Here is a 17,265-nt window from a genome sequence, read left to right on the forward strand (position 1 = left end):
ATACAAAATAAACTTACTTGTGGAAGACTATACTGTTAGATTGTACATGTGTAATAGAAGCTCTCTCAAAAGCTGATTTCTTAGGGCTTCCAGTAGACAATATCAAACCAATAACATATTGGCTCCTGCTTCTCTTTTTACATTAGACTAATTGGGAAAAACTCAGATCTTACAGTGGTGCAAATTCCCAAATATGGTCACACCTGAAGTGTAGTTAAAAATTTGGAGACTTTCTGAAGCTCCATTGATCTTTTCTGAGATTTTCCTAAACCTGTTTGTAACTACCCCAGTTCTTGCAGACAATGGTCTTTCAGCTTCTCTTACTCCCTTTGACCCTTCAGTTCCTTCCCTCCAGGGATCAGACTCCTCAATATTGCCTAACTTTCTCTGACTCTGCCTTGGTCTACCAGTCTTAGTTCTCCACTATCCACCCTTATTATTCCTCTCTTTGGCTAAGTACAGACAGTCAAAAAGCTTGAGGCTGAACCAATTCAATCCTTACAGGTTAGTCTAACCTGTGTATATTGAACCGATAAACGAACGAACAGACATTCATTTCTGATTCTGGAAGTGCAACCACATGCCTGCTGTGGCACAGGCCAGAAGCCAGGGGTGTGCTAAAGCATGCTTCCTTGCTCTGCTAGAGTAGACAGCTTCAGGCAAGGCTAGCCTGCCCACTTTGCGGGGGTGGGAAGAGAGGTTGTAGGGGAAGTGTAAAACATCCTGGGATGCTGGGGGACTGTGAGTTAACTTGAATCTGGAGGAGATCTGGGACAGAAGTTCAATAAACTGATTTAACCTAAATCAGTTAAGTCTGAGCTACTTCCACCCAGATTTATCTTAAACTAGTTTTGGCCATTTTTAAGCAGTGTTTGTACCCTGAACTTCTGTTGCATTACAGATTTGGACCAGTTTCCAATCACTTTATACTGGTTTATGTGTAATTTCTGTCTCTAGTCTTCATGTTCAGTTTTCTCTACTGTTCTCCTGGCCTTCTGTACACATCATCATTTCACACAGCTTTTCCTCCCCAAGTATTCCATTGCCCAAAGACCTCCAAGAAAGTCTCAGGCATAAGGATAATTTAGAAAGAAACAGAAATATCCCTTAGCTTCTAGCCTTTTCCTCCCAAAGGTTTTATTAATGTTGGTATTTATTATTATTACCACATAGTGAGGAACATTAAATTATATAATCTGCCAATCAATATGCAATCAACACAAATCAGATTTGTAATATTAAAAATTTTGTAAATGAAACATTAGAAAATATTTGTAAAAGTAATTTCCATTCCTTTTGGGCACTTAATATCTCTTACCATAAGACAGCAGATTACAATAGGACTCTCTCTTTTGCTGTCTCAGCCTCTCTTTGTTAAATATTATAGACCTTTTGTATCTTTCAAAGGTCTTACAGACCTATAAATACAGACCTTTTGTATCTTTCAAAAGGCGATCTCAAAGCACTTTATAAATATCATCTCGTTAATCTCAAAACAAGCCTTTCTATGTAACAGAATCAGCCTTTTGCATATTGGATGAATGAATCACAGCTCAAGGCTCAAGGTTATCCAGTGAATCATTGATGAAGGCAGGCACTCAGCTGAGATCTCCAGAATCATGACTCCATGCAGAAAGCCCAAAGACTGGAAATTATCTGTCAAAACAATATGGTGAACGTTTACCAAGAAAATCAACATCAGTTCTCAGACAATTTACTAACCACACACTGGGACTAGATTTATAACAAAAAATACCCTCAGCAAATAATTCAGTTGGCTCTACTTCAATATTAAATAGATTGTTTCAGATAGGCCTCCAAAACTTTAGATAATTAAATAATAGGACTAGCAGAGACCTCAAGAAATCATCTACTCCAACTCTCTGCGTACAGCTAGATCATCCCTGTCTAAACCACCCCAGATGCATGTTTATCTAACCTGAACCAGAAAACTTTCAGTGAAAGAGATTCTACAACCTCTTTAGATAATCTGTACTTATGCTTAACCACGCCATAGTTACAAATTACTTCCCAGTATCTAACCTAACTCTCCTGTTTTGCAATTTAAGCATATTTCTTGTTCTGCCCCCCAGGACACAGAGAAATATTGAATTGTATTTGAAATCTTCTACTCTGACATCTTCCACAAAACACTTTCATCATTAGACTTCCACAGCCATGTTTTTTTCAATGTAAACTAAAGTTAATGGAGCCACCCCCATTTACAACAGTTGAAAATCTGGTTCCCAGTTCTTACTGGTTTTGGTAAATCTAAGCCACACCCTTTGCTTCAGAATCTCAGAACTGAAATTTTTGTCATAAGTGAAGAATGTGGAGCCGTAACCCAATGGTTATTGGGTATTAAGTGCCCCACTCTGTGCCCAAAGTAGACAGGAGGTGAATCAGAGCGCCAAGTCTTCTTAGCTTGAGAACCTGGCACATTAGCTCTGCTTCAGAGACTTTGGGAATCCCTAACTAAATTACTGTGATAGGTGGCATCTATCACAGAAGCACCTGGAAGCACAGCACAAGGAAACAAGGAAACCACACCTTTTCAAACAACAAAACAGACCCCAGTCCTGTCAACTTGTCCTTTTTTTCTTCAAGTGTGTTTAACTGATAGAGAGAGGTGCCGTCTTGTATTAAAGATCCTGAGGAACAAAAATGTGCTATAGTCCATTTGTAAATTAAATCTGATACAAAGAGAGTGATTTTATTATAACATGGACCATTGTGCTTGTTCTTGTTTACTTTTCAGATGCATTTCAAGCAAAACCATGGATGGCATCGTCCTGTTTTACTCGGCCCTAGTGAGGTCACAGCTAGAGCACTGTGTCTAGTTCTGGCCCCCCACTTCAGGAGGGACATGGATAAGCTTAAGAGAGTCCAGAGGACAGCCACCCATATGATCAAAGGCCAAGAGAGCAAGCCTTACGAGGAGAAGCTGAGGGTCATGGGACTCTTCAGCCTAGAGAAGAGAAAGCTCAGGGGGGACTTGCTGGCTGCCTGTAAGTTTATAAGGGGGTGTATTAGGATCTGGGAGAACAGTTGTTTACTAGGGCTCCCCAAGGGATATCTACGTGTAACAGCCACAAACTTCTGGAAGGCTGATTTAGACTGGACATAAGGAAAAACTTCTTTATAGTCCAAGTGTCCAGGGTCTGGAACAGACTCCCCTCAGAGGTGGTGCAAGCACCTACTTTGGACTCTTTCAACAAGTGTTTGGATGGTTATCTTGCTGAGATCATTTGACCCCCTGCCACAGGATGTTTTATCTAAGCCTCATTCAACAAGGTTTAGTTCAAGCTCCCCATGACCATTTTTAAACATGTGGGGGCTTAATACACATGACGCCACGGTGATGCTTCTGCGATCTAATTAGAAGTGGAGCAGACTCGATTAATCAAATCTTCTCTGATGTGTTCTAATTAGAACACCAATAAGCATGCGTATAGCAGTCATGGAGTTTAGCTCCATATTGTTGCAGGGGCTGAAGTGCCCTGGACCTTGTCGCCTGTGCATGTGGCAGTATTTCTGCTGTATTATAAAGTTTCCAAAGTTGGCCCCAAATGGTTTGTCTCTGCTTGTTAATATGGGCAGCAGCATGAGTACATTTGCATCACAAACCCTGTAGTCCAGCACAATCAACAGCTTCCATTTAGCAAAGGAATAGGGTTGAGATAACCAGGGAGATAGAGGTCAGCAGTGAAGTATGCAGCCAGAGCCTGGCAGAGGAATTAAGCTTTGATTCTGCTCCCACTAAACTCGGAGCAAAGCTCCTCCTGATTTCAGTGGAGCATTTAGGGCCTGCTTGCACTCCTACTCTCCCACTTTCACAACCAAAAGGTACTACTGTATCTAAAAACTAGCTGGAGGTCTTCAATTCACCTATAAAATAAGCTCTATAGCTGCTTTGAAAAAGATCTCAGTGGGAACCTGTCTTTTCCTCAAGCCCACAGATACTGCTAGGTGAGCATTTCTATCTGAAACAAAAATGGATGTATATTTATACAAAAGTTGGTCATGTCATTTTTCTCAACTCCTGTGGTTTGTAAGTTCCTATTCTAGGTATATATCTACAGTGGTTGTATGATACAGACCAGTGGGGGCCAACCTGCAGCACAGGTGCCATGCGCAGTCTCCTGGTGTAGCACATGGCAGATAGGTCAGGATGCAGACAGCAGAGTAGCAGACTGGGCAGGGAAAAGGCACTGGAGTGGCACCTAAGAAATATAATTTGTGGTATGCTTGCCAAAATGTTGGCCCGCAATAATTCAGACCATTCAGATCACATCTCTGTGGGAATTCTTAAACCTACTTGTCACCTCACAACCAAGATCCCTTCTTTAAAATTTTATGCTCCATTACTCTTTTATGAACCATATGTCCCTGGTTGCTTGGCTTGCTTGGAGTTTGCATTCCCAAACCCTGGGAAGACACAGTAACTATTTTTATATCAACCGGGTATCTCACAGACAGTCTTCAGGAACTCATGCTCACTCTCTTGTTTTCAAAATCTGTAAATCACTGCTTTCTCAGATAAAACATATACTGATGCTTTCTACAAACAACAACTGTCACTTTTCCAAAATCAGATTAAATACCATGTCGGAATTTCAATTATATCTTTTGTAAAAAAGCAAACAACCCAACCCACTCAAAACAACAACAAATCTTCATTTTCGATGCTTTAATATGGAGTTTTCTTTTTTAGGCTAGATTGTGATTTAGACTGGATGCCTAGGCAAGACACAGTAAGGAACATTGCCCCAGTCCATCTCTACAGGGTTTATTCATACTTCTGAACCCAGTGCATATGAGTAAGAAGAGATCCAGAAATGACTGGGGAGCAAGTAGAGCTTTTTCCCACTGCTTAGAAGTTGCTTAAGAAGTTACCTAATTGAGGCCTCAGTTATAGTAAAAAACCCAGACCATGCAAAAGGATCTGTTCAGCTGCAGTAGGGGTGCTCAGCCCCTGGGTCACAGATTAGATCCATCCTTCAGTGCCCTGTCATCTGGGTTTCACAGGGTTTCTGAAGGGTCTGGAAATTTGGTAGCGAAGGAGCAGTGGCACTGCTTCCCTGCTGCTAAACCTCTGGACTTATTGGGAGCCCTGGGAGTGGCTACAGGGGGCCAAAGGCAAATTTTGGGGAAGCTATAGCCCCCCCAAGCCCCAGCCTGGCTCAACCCAGGCTAGCCCCCACACTGGGAAGAGGCTGGCACCCCCCCTGCCCATGGGAGAGGCTGGGTGAACCCAGCGGGGCTGGGAGTGGGGTGGCGCAAGCTCATCTCTCCTTCCTGCTTCCCGCCCCAGCCTCCCTCCCGCCGCGGCTGGAGTGGAGCAGAGCCAGACAAGACAAGGGCAGATGTGGGCTGCTCACTGCAGGCTCGGGGTTCTCCACTCTGCTGCCTTTGCCCTGGGGGCCCTGTGCTGACTGCACACCCCCTGCCTTCTTGGCAGTTGGGAGACACAGATTGCTGCCTTTGCAGCTGCCAGATGGGCAAGGGATGGGCAGTTAGCACATCGCCCCTGGGGTGAAGGCAGCAGAGCAGAGAGCCCTGAGCCCACAGCAAGCAACTGGCATCTGCCCAGTACACAAATATGGAGGGGGGCACATGCCTTCCATGCCTTCCCTCCGGGGTGCATGCAGAGATGGGGTGTGGCCCCCTCCCTGCCTGGATGGGGGTGCTGTGAGGCTCCAGGGTCTGATCTTGCCTGCAGATGGGACTCATACCACTTATGTGGCTCATGAGGCCAAAAGACTGAGCACCACTGAACTAGAGATTTGTGCTCACCTGTGTACAATTGCAGGACAGGGTCCTAAAACTGATATTATTTAAGACATGAGGATAAGTGGTTCATCAAGACACAGTTAAGCCTGGAAGTGCTGATAAGAGTATTTACCATACTCCTTGCAGCTTCTTCTGCTGCTGCTGCCCCTCCCCCCCACTTTCCACAAGCAAGATGTCAAAATGGTCACTAGCAGTTGTGAATCCTGCTACAGATGGAAAGTTTCCAGTTTGTAAAGAGGCTCATGAGAAAAAAAAATACTACTAAAAGCTCAGTGGAATAAGCTCTCATTTAAAAGCACTTATGCTTAAGATTCCTAGAGGACTCGACCCTGTTATCTTATATTCAGATAAAATTCCTACTGAAGTCAACGGAAGTTTTGCCTGAGGATCATGAGGCTGCAGGATCCCTTCTCAGTAAACTATAGATCTAAGGTTAAAATGATTGTGGAAGGCAACAGAACTACTTTGTTGCACTTAATCAAAGCCTTAAAGGTAACAGCAATAGAAACCTATTCTGTTTGCACAGGGATTCACCAGGAATGACCTAGGCTGGACCACACAGAAGCTAAACTTCAGATCATTAGGCATTCATCAATAAAATGATATGGACTTGTGCATCCTTGTTGCTTTTCATTTGAAAATTACAAGTACGCGCTAAAACACTGATTGGCCAAGTCCTGAATTTGAGGTCCTCTGTTTCCCATGTGTTTATGAAGATACCACAAGCACCGAAATCAACAATGCATCTGTGATGGAGCGGCAGGAACCAAACAAAGTCTATCATATTTGGTTTCAAATACGTCAGCAGCATGTGCCCAAGCATGTAGCAATCCATTAACATGCTATGGTAACAACACAGTAAATTATGTCCTCTGGCTTTTAAACAGTAAGTAAATAAATCAATTAAAATATTGAGGACCTTTTATTAAAGAAGCAGCCTAGCCAGCTAGAGTTTAATTTTCCAGGAATCATGACAAATCTGATAAGTAAATTCCTAAAAGAATTTTGGAGCATTTGTATAACAGATGGCCCATCTTGTTTTATGCTGAACAAAGGATACCCAGGCTCCAGAAGATTCATCTTACTACCCATGGTCTTTGGATAAAAAAAATAATTTAACTCACTTTGGTATCCAGCTTCAACAAAGTGCATTGTATACTAAATAACAGAGGCCAGATATATAGAGAGACATGGCAAAGGACAATAAAACTATCTGTAGTTCTTCAGCTTGCCAGTGGACACTGAACAATTCTGATGTCATCCAGTAATCACCCAGAGCATTACAAGAAAATATATCTCTTAGTAAATGCCATAGGCATGGGAATGTAGCCTGGATAATCTCCAGCATCCAGAAATAGCCTGGCAAGGAGCTCTGGAGAAACAATAAGAAGCAGGATGTGGAGAATAAGAAATTGGCTGGGTTTTGAGAAGGGGTAAAAAGAAAGGTGGTTCAGCAAGAGACAGGGCTACATAAAAAGACTTAGAGAAGAAGTCTGTGACCTTCTGTGGCAGAACAAGCATTCAAATTACCCATCTCAAGTTTGAGCCACCTAAACCTGAATCGGGTCCTGCTGCATGCAGCTATTCATGCAGGGAGCCAGAGGTAAGTTGTGTGCGGATGGGCAGATGGGATTAAAGAGGGTTGCTGGGTCTGTAGGAGGTCTGCCAGAAGGGTTAAAACAGCACAGCTCTGGGGCTGCGGCAAGTGGCTGGGCCTAACCTCATACTACCCTGAAAATCAATTATGCACCAACTTCCTAAAAACACAAATATGTGCCTTCCATCTGAAAAACCATGAGGCCAACCACCAGTTCAACATTACATGGTCTGGAACCCCACTATCAGCTTACATTGGAGTCACCTTCAATCAAACCCTCTCAAACAAAGAACACATCATGAAGACAAAAGCAAAGGTGAGCACTTGGCAAAACATTTTATATAAACTCACCAACTCGAAATAGGGAGTTAGCCCCTCACCCATTCAAACCACTGCTCTGGCTCTCAGCTTCTCCTCTGCCAAGTTTGCATGCCCTACATGGGAGAGATCTGTACGTGCTAATTACCTTGACCCCATGCCAAATGATAGATGTCAATGCATCACAGGATGTCTGAAGCCTAACAGCCTAAAGAGTCTGTACCTGCTGGCCGGCGGTGCTCTGAAGAGTAGTGGCCAGCAGGATAGAATGATCAGGACAAAGTGAAGATGGGAGACACCCTCTGTACAATCATCCCACAGCACCCAACCTCTCAATGCCACACCCAGGGAGACACAACTACAGATGTGGAACTAGAGGCTAAAGAAAATACCTGGTAGTGAAAAAATGGACACTGAGAGGTTGGGTCTTTACCACCGAGGGCTGTGAACCATGGCAAAGGTGGTAATGTCTCAACTGCTGATGCACCAGAGTAGGACGCTCCAAGGAACTAATGAAAAAGTGGGGCTATGCCATTGGTTCAATCACCTGTGACTGCGGCACAGAGCCTCAGATTATGCAACACCTGCTGCAGTGCCCACTGACTGAAGACATTTATACAGTGAAAGATCTCGCAAAGTACAAAAAAATTAGCACAAGCATGTGTAACAAAATGGTCAAATGTGGTGTAGAGACACAAGGAGAAGAGGAAGATCAGTTAAGATACAACTTTATTTTAGAAGATGCCAAAAAAAGATCTCTTCAATTGTGATTCTTACACAGTTTAATATAAACTACATTCCATAGATTTTTTTTTCTGTTGCTTACCTCCATCCACCTCCCTCCCACATATAGGCAACTCAGGATAATTCTGCTGATGTCCCATTAACCTAGGCTCAAGTTTTTAGACCTGTTTAAGGTGCCCTGCCCCTACTGAAATAACAATAGCTATTATTTGTATCTGTTTTTCAGCTTAGTGTAAAATAAACAAGTAAACCATTTACATTTACTTATCTCCAGGCTTTCCTGCTTCCAGTAATAAATGTGAACACCCCTTCTACCACAGAATATTTTCGTTGCTGGAAATTGTGTAGAACTGCATTGTGCTTCTCATTGTCCTGCAGTTTCCAATGTCTTCATTTGTTACTACTGACATTAAGTTTTTCTCTCTACAACTATGAACCAGGAATGCAGAGAGTAACAGAGATATTTGTCATAGAGATCTAATGGTCTGAATGTAAATCTGCCTCTTACTGGGCATGTCTACACAAGACATTTACAGCCCAGTTGACTAATTAGTTTTGCAGTAAAAGTTTTGCATCTATACATGTGCAGCTATTAGGCTGCAGTAAACTAATTTACTACACGTACTATCCTGTTGTGATTAAAAAAACTCCATGGCAGTGCATGTTTAGATGCTGCCTGGACTGGCTGGGGCATGAGGGTGCTTCAGTGTGGAGAGCTACCTGCTGGCTAGCCCTCTACTGAAGCTCCCTTTTGCCCTAGCCAGCCTCTCCATGTGGAGCTGGGAGAGCAGCTCCAGGCTGGCAAGCTGGTTCCTGGAGCCCCCTGCTATTCGAGGCTGCTCTGACTGAGCTCTATGTGCTGCTCATGAATAAACACCGGAGCTGATTGCTCCAGAGTTAATTGCTTCCAGGTGCACAATCAAATGGTGTACCCAAGAGTAAAAAAATCCAGAGCAATAAGCTCCAGAGTTTATTCATATACACTAATTGCATATGCAGATGTGTCTACTTGATATGTAAATCTGGAAACAAGGGCAGCCAATATACTTTTAGTCATTTAAAATCAGCTGTTAATCTTTTTATTTCTTTGCTTTCTGGACTATCAGTATCAGACCTGGGCTGGAAAGCATGCTGGGATGCTGGTGGACTCTGATTTAACTTGAACTAGGAAGGGGCCTGGGACAGAAGTTTCATAAACCAGTTTGACCCAAATCAGTTAAGTCTGATACTACATTCAACTAGGTTTATCTTAAACCAGTTTCAGCCAGTTTGAAACTGGTTTAAGTACACGGAAATTCTGATCTGTTACAGCTTTAAACCAGTTTCTGATTGTTTAAACCAGTTTCTGTGTAACTTCTATCCCTAGCCCAAGAAAAGTTGTTTAGCATGGGGTATTAAGACAGGATGGATGTGGAAAGATGTGGACAAGCAGGAAAGTGCAAAGGAAGGCAACAAGGATAAGAGAAAACATGATGTATGATGAAAGACCAAAGGGGTTCAGATCACTTAGTCTAAACAAGAGAAACTGACGTGAAATATGGAAATCTTCCAGAAAAATGTTATACAAATAAGATGATCAAACATTCTCCGTTTAGGAGAAACTGACCAACTTGCCAGCAAAGGCGATTAAGACTGGTTATTTAAAAAAAAACCACCACCCCTGAGAGTTGTGAAACACTATTAGAAAGCTGGTCATGGTCTTTTTTGTGGAGCTGTTTAGACAGAAATCTATTAAGGAAAGTCCAGGCAAGCTTGGTCCTGCCTCAGGGCAGCATTATTTGACCTTTTGAGTTTCTTTCCCATTCCGCAGTCTTGTGACTTTACAATTACTAGGAAAAAAGACATAAAAAGAGAGGAGAGTATTAGGTTGATACATTAAGAAATACTTGTTAATAGTAAGGTCTATTAGATCACAGTGGAAATTAATCTCAAGGAAAAGGGCAGGATTATCATAATTTGCGTCATTTAAATGTAGGTTGGAAATGGGTTGGAGAACAGATTTCTGATGCGGCCTTTGGGTGGGATGAACCAGGAACAACCTAACAGGCTTTTCTGAACATTAATATCCATGGGCACTGACAGATTGGGCGGGGGGGAGCACTTTACCAGAAGAGGCATTGCAACAGTTTGACCTGACTCCCCAGCATCTGTATAGCTCACATGCTTCAGAGGGGCTTCTTGGTGCTTTTATCTAACAGCTGGTTGAATCAGCTTTTAGATAAAAGTGCCAAAAATCCCTACTGAAGCATGCAAGCTAAACTGATGCTAGTCAAGCTGGGTCGAATTGATGGGCTGCTTCTTCTGGGTATGTGCTGCACTCGGTGCAGGGATGTACCAAACTGAAAGTAAAGTACTGTTTTGTTTTGATGTCTATAAGCAGCCTCTGAGTCTATGTCAGGGGTAGGCAAAATATGGCCCCATAGGCTGCATCCAGCCTGCCAGGCACTTTCATCCGGCCCACAGCACCCCCAAAAAATTGTGCCCCACAGGCTGGGAGCAAGGTACCCATGTTTACAACCCCCAACGTACCTTATTGTGCCTTGCTCCCACCCACTTGGGCAGAAGGGCCCTGCCCAGCCAGCAGCAACTTCCAGGTGGGGTTCCTGCTGCAGGAGGGAACCTGCTTGGCTTCCTGGAAGTCAACTCGTTCAGCATGTTAGGTAGGGAAGCAGTGGCGATGGTGGGGTAGGGAGGGTAGAGCTGCAGCAGGGCAGAAGCACAGACAGCAGTATGGAGCCTGCGCCCAAGGGGGCACTGGGAGTGAGGAGCTCAGCTGGGCAGGGTGTGGGTGTAAGGGTGGGGGTGTAGGGATTCCCCACACACTCCCCCCATGGTGTGGAGCCCCTGCCACTGGCAGCAGCAGCAGTTGAGGAAGCATTCATACCCAGTACAGATGCCCAGTGGGCTGTGGCTCCCACTGGCATTGCACATGGAGGTAGGGAATGCAGCCTGCCTGACTGCCTCTAGCACCAGAGCTCTGTGCCCCACACTTGAAGCCGTAGCACGTGCAGTGGTGGAAGCCCTGTGCTGGCGCCTGTTGCCTTCCCCACCACCAGCTGCGCAGGTTCCTGCACTCCACTGGGAGTGGAGGGAGCCTTGAGCCTAGCTTCCCCATGTGGTCCAGTGCAGGGCTTCCCTGCTGCAAGTGTGGGAGCTGCAGAAGAGCAGCGCACAGCCCTGGGGATAAAGGATATATGGGGATCAACATATACATACATCGCAACATACCCTATGCCCCACTACACACCCTCTCACAGCCTTCGCACACACCCTTGTGCCCCATGATACACACACATGCATACCTCCCTCCCAGCCACCCCCACCATACACACACAATATAAAAGTGACACTTTATTTTTTAGTTATTATATAATCCCTTCTATATACAGTACACAAATATAAGCCATGACAAATATTTTTGTAATAAAATTAAAATATATTATAGTAGGTGTTTATGATTTGTTTTTGTTTTTCTGTTTCTAAGAGGGCATCCCCCTCTCTAAAAGGAGTATTGGGGAGAGATCTCAAGAGGAGAGACTTCTTATGGCAAAGGTTATGGGGCAGGACTTCTGGTCCCAATGGGCAACTGTCAAGGAGTGGGTCTACCTGTGATGAGGCCCCTGACAGCTCACCAAAACTTGTTAAGCAGCCCTCCACCCAAAATAATTGCCCACCCCTGGTTTTTTACCACACTGCCACAGATTTTTCTTTCCTCTGAGGAGAAAGAAAACTTTAAAAAGATAAACCTAGTTAAGTCAGTAAGTTGGGATACAGTTCTCAAATGGGCAGAGGGAGCTGTATAATAGTTTGACACACTCTTCAAATGCCAATGTGTTTGCAGACATCTTCATTAAAATAACCCTTGATTTTCTGTATCGCAACCTATTCTCTATATCAAAAAGGAAAGTAGAAAAATAGATTGAATCTATTTTTCTCTGCTCCAGGCATCTCTAGCCATTTAGTGAGAAGCTATTTCAGATGGTTGAAGTAAGGATAATCAAGGATACATGTAACAGGATTGGGCCTGAAGGGTGGCTGTGACACCCCCTGATGGCCTCCCAACTCCCGCCCAGCTCTGGCTGCTAGTTTTTCTCTCACCCTTTCTTCGTCACCTACCACACCTTTGTTGGAACTATTTGGTTGTGAAAAATGAAGCTGCTCTGTGGTCCCAGAGTGAGCCTTTGTCTGTTATCAGTCAGTGGGTCCCTTCTAGACCCAGCTTTACACCAGCTTCTGCCCCTCATGCGCTAAGTAGGGCCCTTCCAGTCTGTCCATACTCTAGCCCACTAATTGCCTTAAGGGCTGATGCTGTGGATTCCTTCAGACTCTACAGCCATGCCTCTGGCTTGCAGATGTTACTAGTTAGTCACTCCAATGTCAGGCCACTTTAGGTCTCCAAGCCCTTGTTGGGACCTCAGCCTTCCCAGCTTCTGCCCCTTTTTTCTACCTGGGTCCATAGCTCAAGGTCCACTGTTCTGGACCTCAGCTCCTGGGACCCAGCCCATGTCTTGTCCCTCTTAGTCTCTGGGCTCCTGGCTCTAATTTTCATCCTTCTCAGTGTATGGGCTCCCTGATCACTGGTTTTTGCCCCTCTTGGGCTCTTGTCCTAACCTTCCTTGCACCAGGCTGCCTCTAGTGCCTTTCTGGCCACAGGCTTTCACCCTGCTGGCTTTAAACCTCAGCTCAAAACTGCAGGGCTCAAAAATGTACATGCTCCTTAGGCACCCCTGTGACTTAAACCCCTCAGGTGCCCTGCTGTGGCCTTCTCATTTTCCCTCTTGGTCCACGAGTCTAACACTTAAACAAAAATACAAGCTCATTGGCTACAACTAAAACTATCCTCATACTGGATCATACTTTCCTGAAAGCCATAAATCTTTACTTGACCAGGAAAGCTCAGATGCCAGCCATTGCCTCTCCTGCTGATATCTTGCTCCAGAGCTCTTCTTCCTGCTGTCTGCAAGGCCAGACTGATTGCCTGGTCCCAGGCACTGATTTTATGCATCTCCAAAGCCCTGCCCCTTCCTGTCAGGTGACTCTCCAGCCACAAATTGGGGTTTCATCAGGTGATCATAGATGTAGGGTTATAAGGGACCTGAGCAGATCATCAAGTCCAACCCCCTGCCCTGGGAAGGAATGAATACTGGGTTCATATGACGCCTGGTAAGATTAAGCTCACATGAACCCAGCTAGGTAGTAATCAAGCCTCCTTTTAAAGACCCCTAAGGTAGAAGCCAGCACCACTTCCCTTGCAAGCTGGTTCCAGATCCTGGCTGTCCTGACTGTGAAGTTGTGCCTCCTGATGTGTAGCCCAAACCTCCTCTCAGTCAACTTGTGACCATTATTCTTTGTTACAGGGAACACGGTCTCGCTCATTCCTCTCTGGTCCCCCCTAGTAAGTTTATAGATGGCCACTAGATTCCCTCTCATCCTTCTCTTGTGAAGGCTGAACAGGTTCAGATCCCATAGCCTCTCCTCATAGGGCCTGCCCTGGTGCCCCCTGATCGTGCAAGTGGCCTCCTCTGGACCTTCTCGATGCTGGCTACATCCCTCCTGAAGTGTGGTCCCCAGAACTGGATGCTGTACTCCAACTGTGGCCTGACCAACGTCACATAGAGGGAGAAGATCACCTCCTTGGACCTACTTATGATGCATCTGTGGCTACATGACAAGGTGCAGTTAGCCTTACTGACCACATCCTCACATTGTCGGCCCATGTTCATTTTAGAATCAATAATGACTCCAAGATCTCTTTCTGCCTCTGTGCTTTCAAGAAGGGAGTTCCCCAGCCTATAGGTGTGTGACTGGTTCTTTCTGCCCAAGTGTACTTCTCTGTATTAAATCCCATCCTATTCACATTCGCCAACCCCTGTAACCTGTCCAGGTCCATTTGTATCCTGCCCCCCCATTCTAGCATGCCCACCTTGCCCCAAAATCTTGGTGGTGTTAGTAAATTTAAACAAGGTGCTTTTCACCCCCTCGTCCAAGTCTGAGCTACCTAGATGTCTGCCTTGGCACAGCTTACTGCTCTGCAACTCTTTTCTGGGAGAGCTACTCCCCCAGGGTTAGCCTCTATCTGGGTGGTTACAAGTCTGCCTGTTTGCCAGCAGCTACCTCACTAGCAGTTAGCCTGCTCCCAGCTGTTATTCCTCCCAGAGCCAGTTTAGCCTGCTGCAACTTCCTTTTAAAGTAAAAGGAGTCCTCTGTCTCCCTGTTACACAGTGCAACAGAAGATGATATTAATTAAGAGTAATCATTCAAAGACGAATAGTAGTCTATTTACTTTTAACAACTTAGGCTATACAACTCGCTTATTGTTCTTTCTAAGTAATGATAATAATAACAATAATAATAAATTCCATGAATTTGATATATTAGCCTATATAAAGACTATCCTGATATATTACCAGTGAGTACTATCTGCACTCCTAACAGTTTGTAGTTTAAGATGGTTTCTCTTATGTGGTGCCTCTATCCTATTGTAAAATTCTATGCAATTTACTAGGCATCCTGTGAATAAACCAGAAAGTGGATAGCTCTGACCTACAGTGAGAAGCCTTTCAAGAAATGTACAACAGATGAATAACTACAGCACTGATTAATGGAAAACAAGTCACTGAGCACATAAACATACTGAATATGCAGAAAATATTGGACTCTGATGGAATTTGGAAAGTATTTCTGATTGTAAATACATTTCCCTTCTTCCCACAAAGTACTTGCTATATACCTACAAAATGTCTGATGCTACACTGATTCCTTAAAATTCAGGCAAAACTGCCAACACTAACAGTGGGAGTTTTACGTAAGCAAGAATTTCAGGATGAGACCCTAAGGTTGTGCTCTTTGCTGGTGTGGCCTTTTCTTAGACATGGGATAAGATACAGCTGGCCTGCTGAATGATGATCTGGCTTTTTGGAACCCCTGCATTTGCTCTGGGAGGAGGAAGTGTTACTAACCACATTCACTGATGCCAACACATTTTATGCAGCAGTGGCCATTTACTACATCATTTGTACCTCTCCCATTTATGGTCTGATTGTTAGACAAGCTGACCGGCTCTTGAGAAATACTGATCTGACAGCCCTAAATTCCTACTTACTTCAGTTGATGTTGAGGTACCCAACATCCAGCAGAATTGACATGTTAATATAATAGAATTAAATATTCCTGCAAAGGAAGTGCTTGAGAAATGTTCTGGATGGATGGTTTAGATAGGGACACCTTGTATTTATTCACAGACTACTACTTAAATTAGAGATATGTTCAAGTGCCTTGCTAGATTAAAACCCAGTTGTTCAATAAGTGTGGGATGGTGAACAAGTTAATGAACTAATGAACAAAGCCAGCTAAAAGGTGCATAGGAGATGAGGATAAAAAGTACATACGCCATTTATAATACTTTTGGCATAAGCATTTCCCTTTTTAGAAACATTGTTAAGAGTACAGCATAATTTCTCAAGAGCAAATGTGTTCAAGTTTTAATCACCTCAAAAGGACCCTTCAGTGGAAACCGTCATTGGATAAAGTACTATTCAGTGTGAATGAAGGCCACTGAATTTGGAATTATGTTATCACCAAGGAGGAGTTGTTGAAGTAGAGAATGTGAAGGTAGAAAGCAACGTGGGTGACAGTGAAAACAAACTGATAGAGTTCAAGGGGGAAACAGATGTCACCTTTCAGCACCTTTGTGCCACCATAATTTTTTTTTTCATGGCAGCACAAATTAAAAGCAAATAGATGTCCATACCATTTGCCATATCACAACGTAGTCAGGACAAAAGGTGGTAATATTTTGTGCTGCTTTATTGTGGCAGATATCTATTGTCTTTATAGCAGAAGGTGGACAGGCACTCTGGGGGCCAATGATCCAAGGACTTGAGGACCCCAATCCTGTGCACCTTGGGAATTCCAGAGCAGGATCTGGCCCCTCAAACCCTGTGAGCATCCATCCAGCTTTCTCCACTTCCTGAGACATCCCTGGGATGTCCAGGGTACCCTCAGTAAGTGGGGAAAGTCAGGGTTTTCCTGCTTGCTAAGACATTTTCCCAGGATCTCCAGGGTGCACCTTGGTAAGCGGAGAAAGTCAGGGCTTCTCTGCTTACTGAGATGCATGCCTGATATCTCTGGGACATGCCTTATTAAGTTGGAAAACCCTGATTCTCTATGCTTACCAAGGTGCATCCTACAGGACCTGAAGAGCCATCTTGGAAAGTGAGAAAAGACAGGTAGGTGGTCCCAGGGCTTGAGGGGTCCCATCCTGCATGGGAATTCTCAGGGTGCAGAGGACCGGGCTCCTCAATGTTGGGAGAACATGTCACGCATTGTCTCAAAGCATGAAAGAACATAAGGATGGACAATGTGTTTTTTGCCCGATGAAATGGATCAACTGCACCAGGATACATCTACTCTAAGGGGAGGGAGGAAGGAAAGCAGCAGAATAAAGACACAGGACTTCAGAAAAGCAGACTAACAAACTCAGGGAACTGGTGGGCAAGATCCCTTGAGAGGCAATAGTGAGGAGTAATCAAGTCCAGGAGAGCTGTTGTACTTTAAGAAGGCTCTCTTAAGGGCTCAGGAATCAGCTGACCTGATGAGACAGCAAAATGGGAACTGCAACAGGAGGCCAGCTGGGTTAGGCAGAAATCGCTTCAATGAGTTGAAAGTCTAAAGGAATCCTACAAAAAGTGGAAACTGAGTCATAATATTAAGGAAGAGTTTAAGAGCATCACACAGGTATTCATTAGGAGTGTGCAAAGCTTTGGTCACCAATTTGATTCACAGAAGATTCGGCCTGATTCAGAGGCCAAATC

General features: G+C 44.2%; 1 long non-coding RNA gene across 1 annotated transcript; it reads right to left on the reverse strand.

The window, feature by feature from the left end:
- Positions 1–562: 562 nt before the first annotated feature.
- On the reverse strand, positions 563–16,871 carry LOC109323334. Its single transcript, XR_002104621.1, has 3 exons — positions 16,862–16,871; positions 14,428–14,430; positions 563–677 (listed from the first exon to the last, which is right to left on the reverse strand). It is a non-coding gene; the product is annotated as an uncharacterized LOC109323334 (long non-coding RNA).
- Between the last annotated feature and the right edge of the window lie 394 nt (positions 16,872–17,265).

Source organism: Crocodylus porosus, unplaced genomic scaffold (assembly GCF_001723895.1).
Source record: "Crocodylus porosus isolate Cpor-Errol unplaced genomic scaffold, CroPor_comp1, whole genome shotgun sequence".
NCBI lineage: Eukaryota > Metazoa > Chordata > Crocodylia > Crocodylidae > Crocodylus > Crocodylus porosus.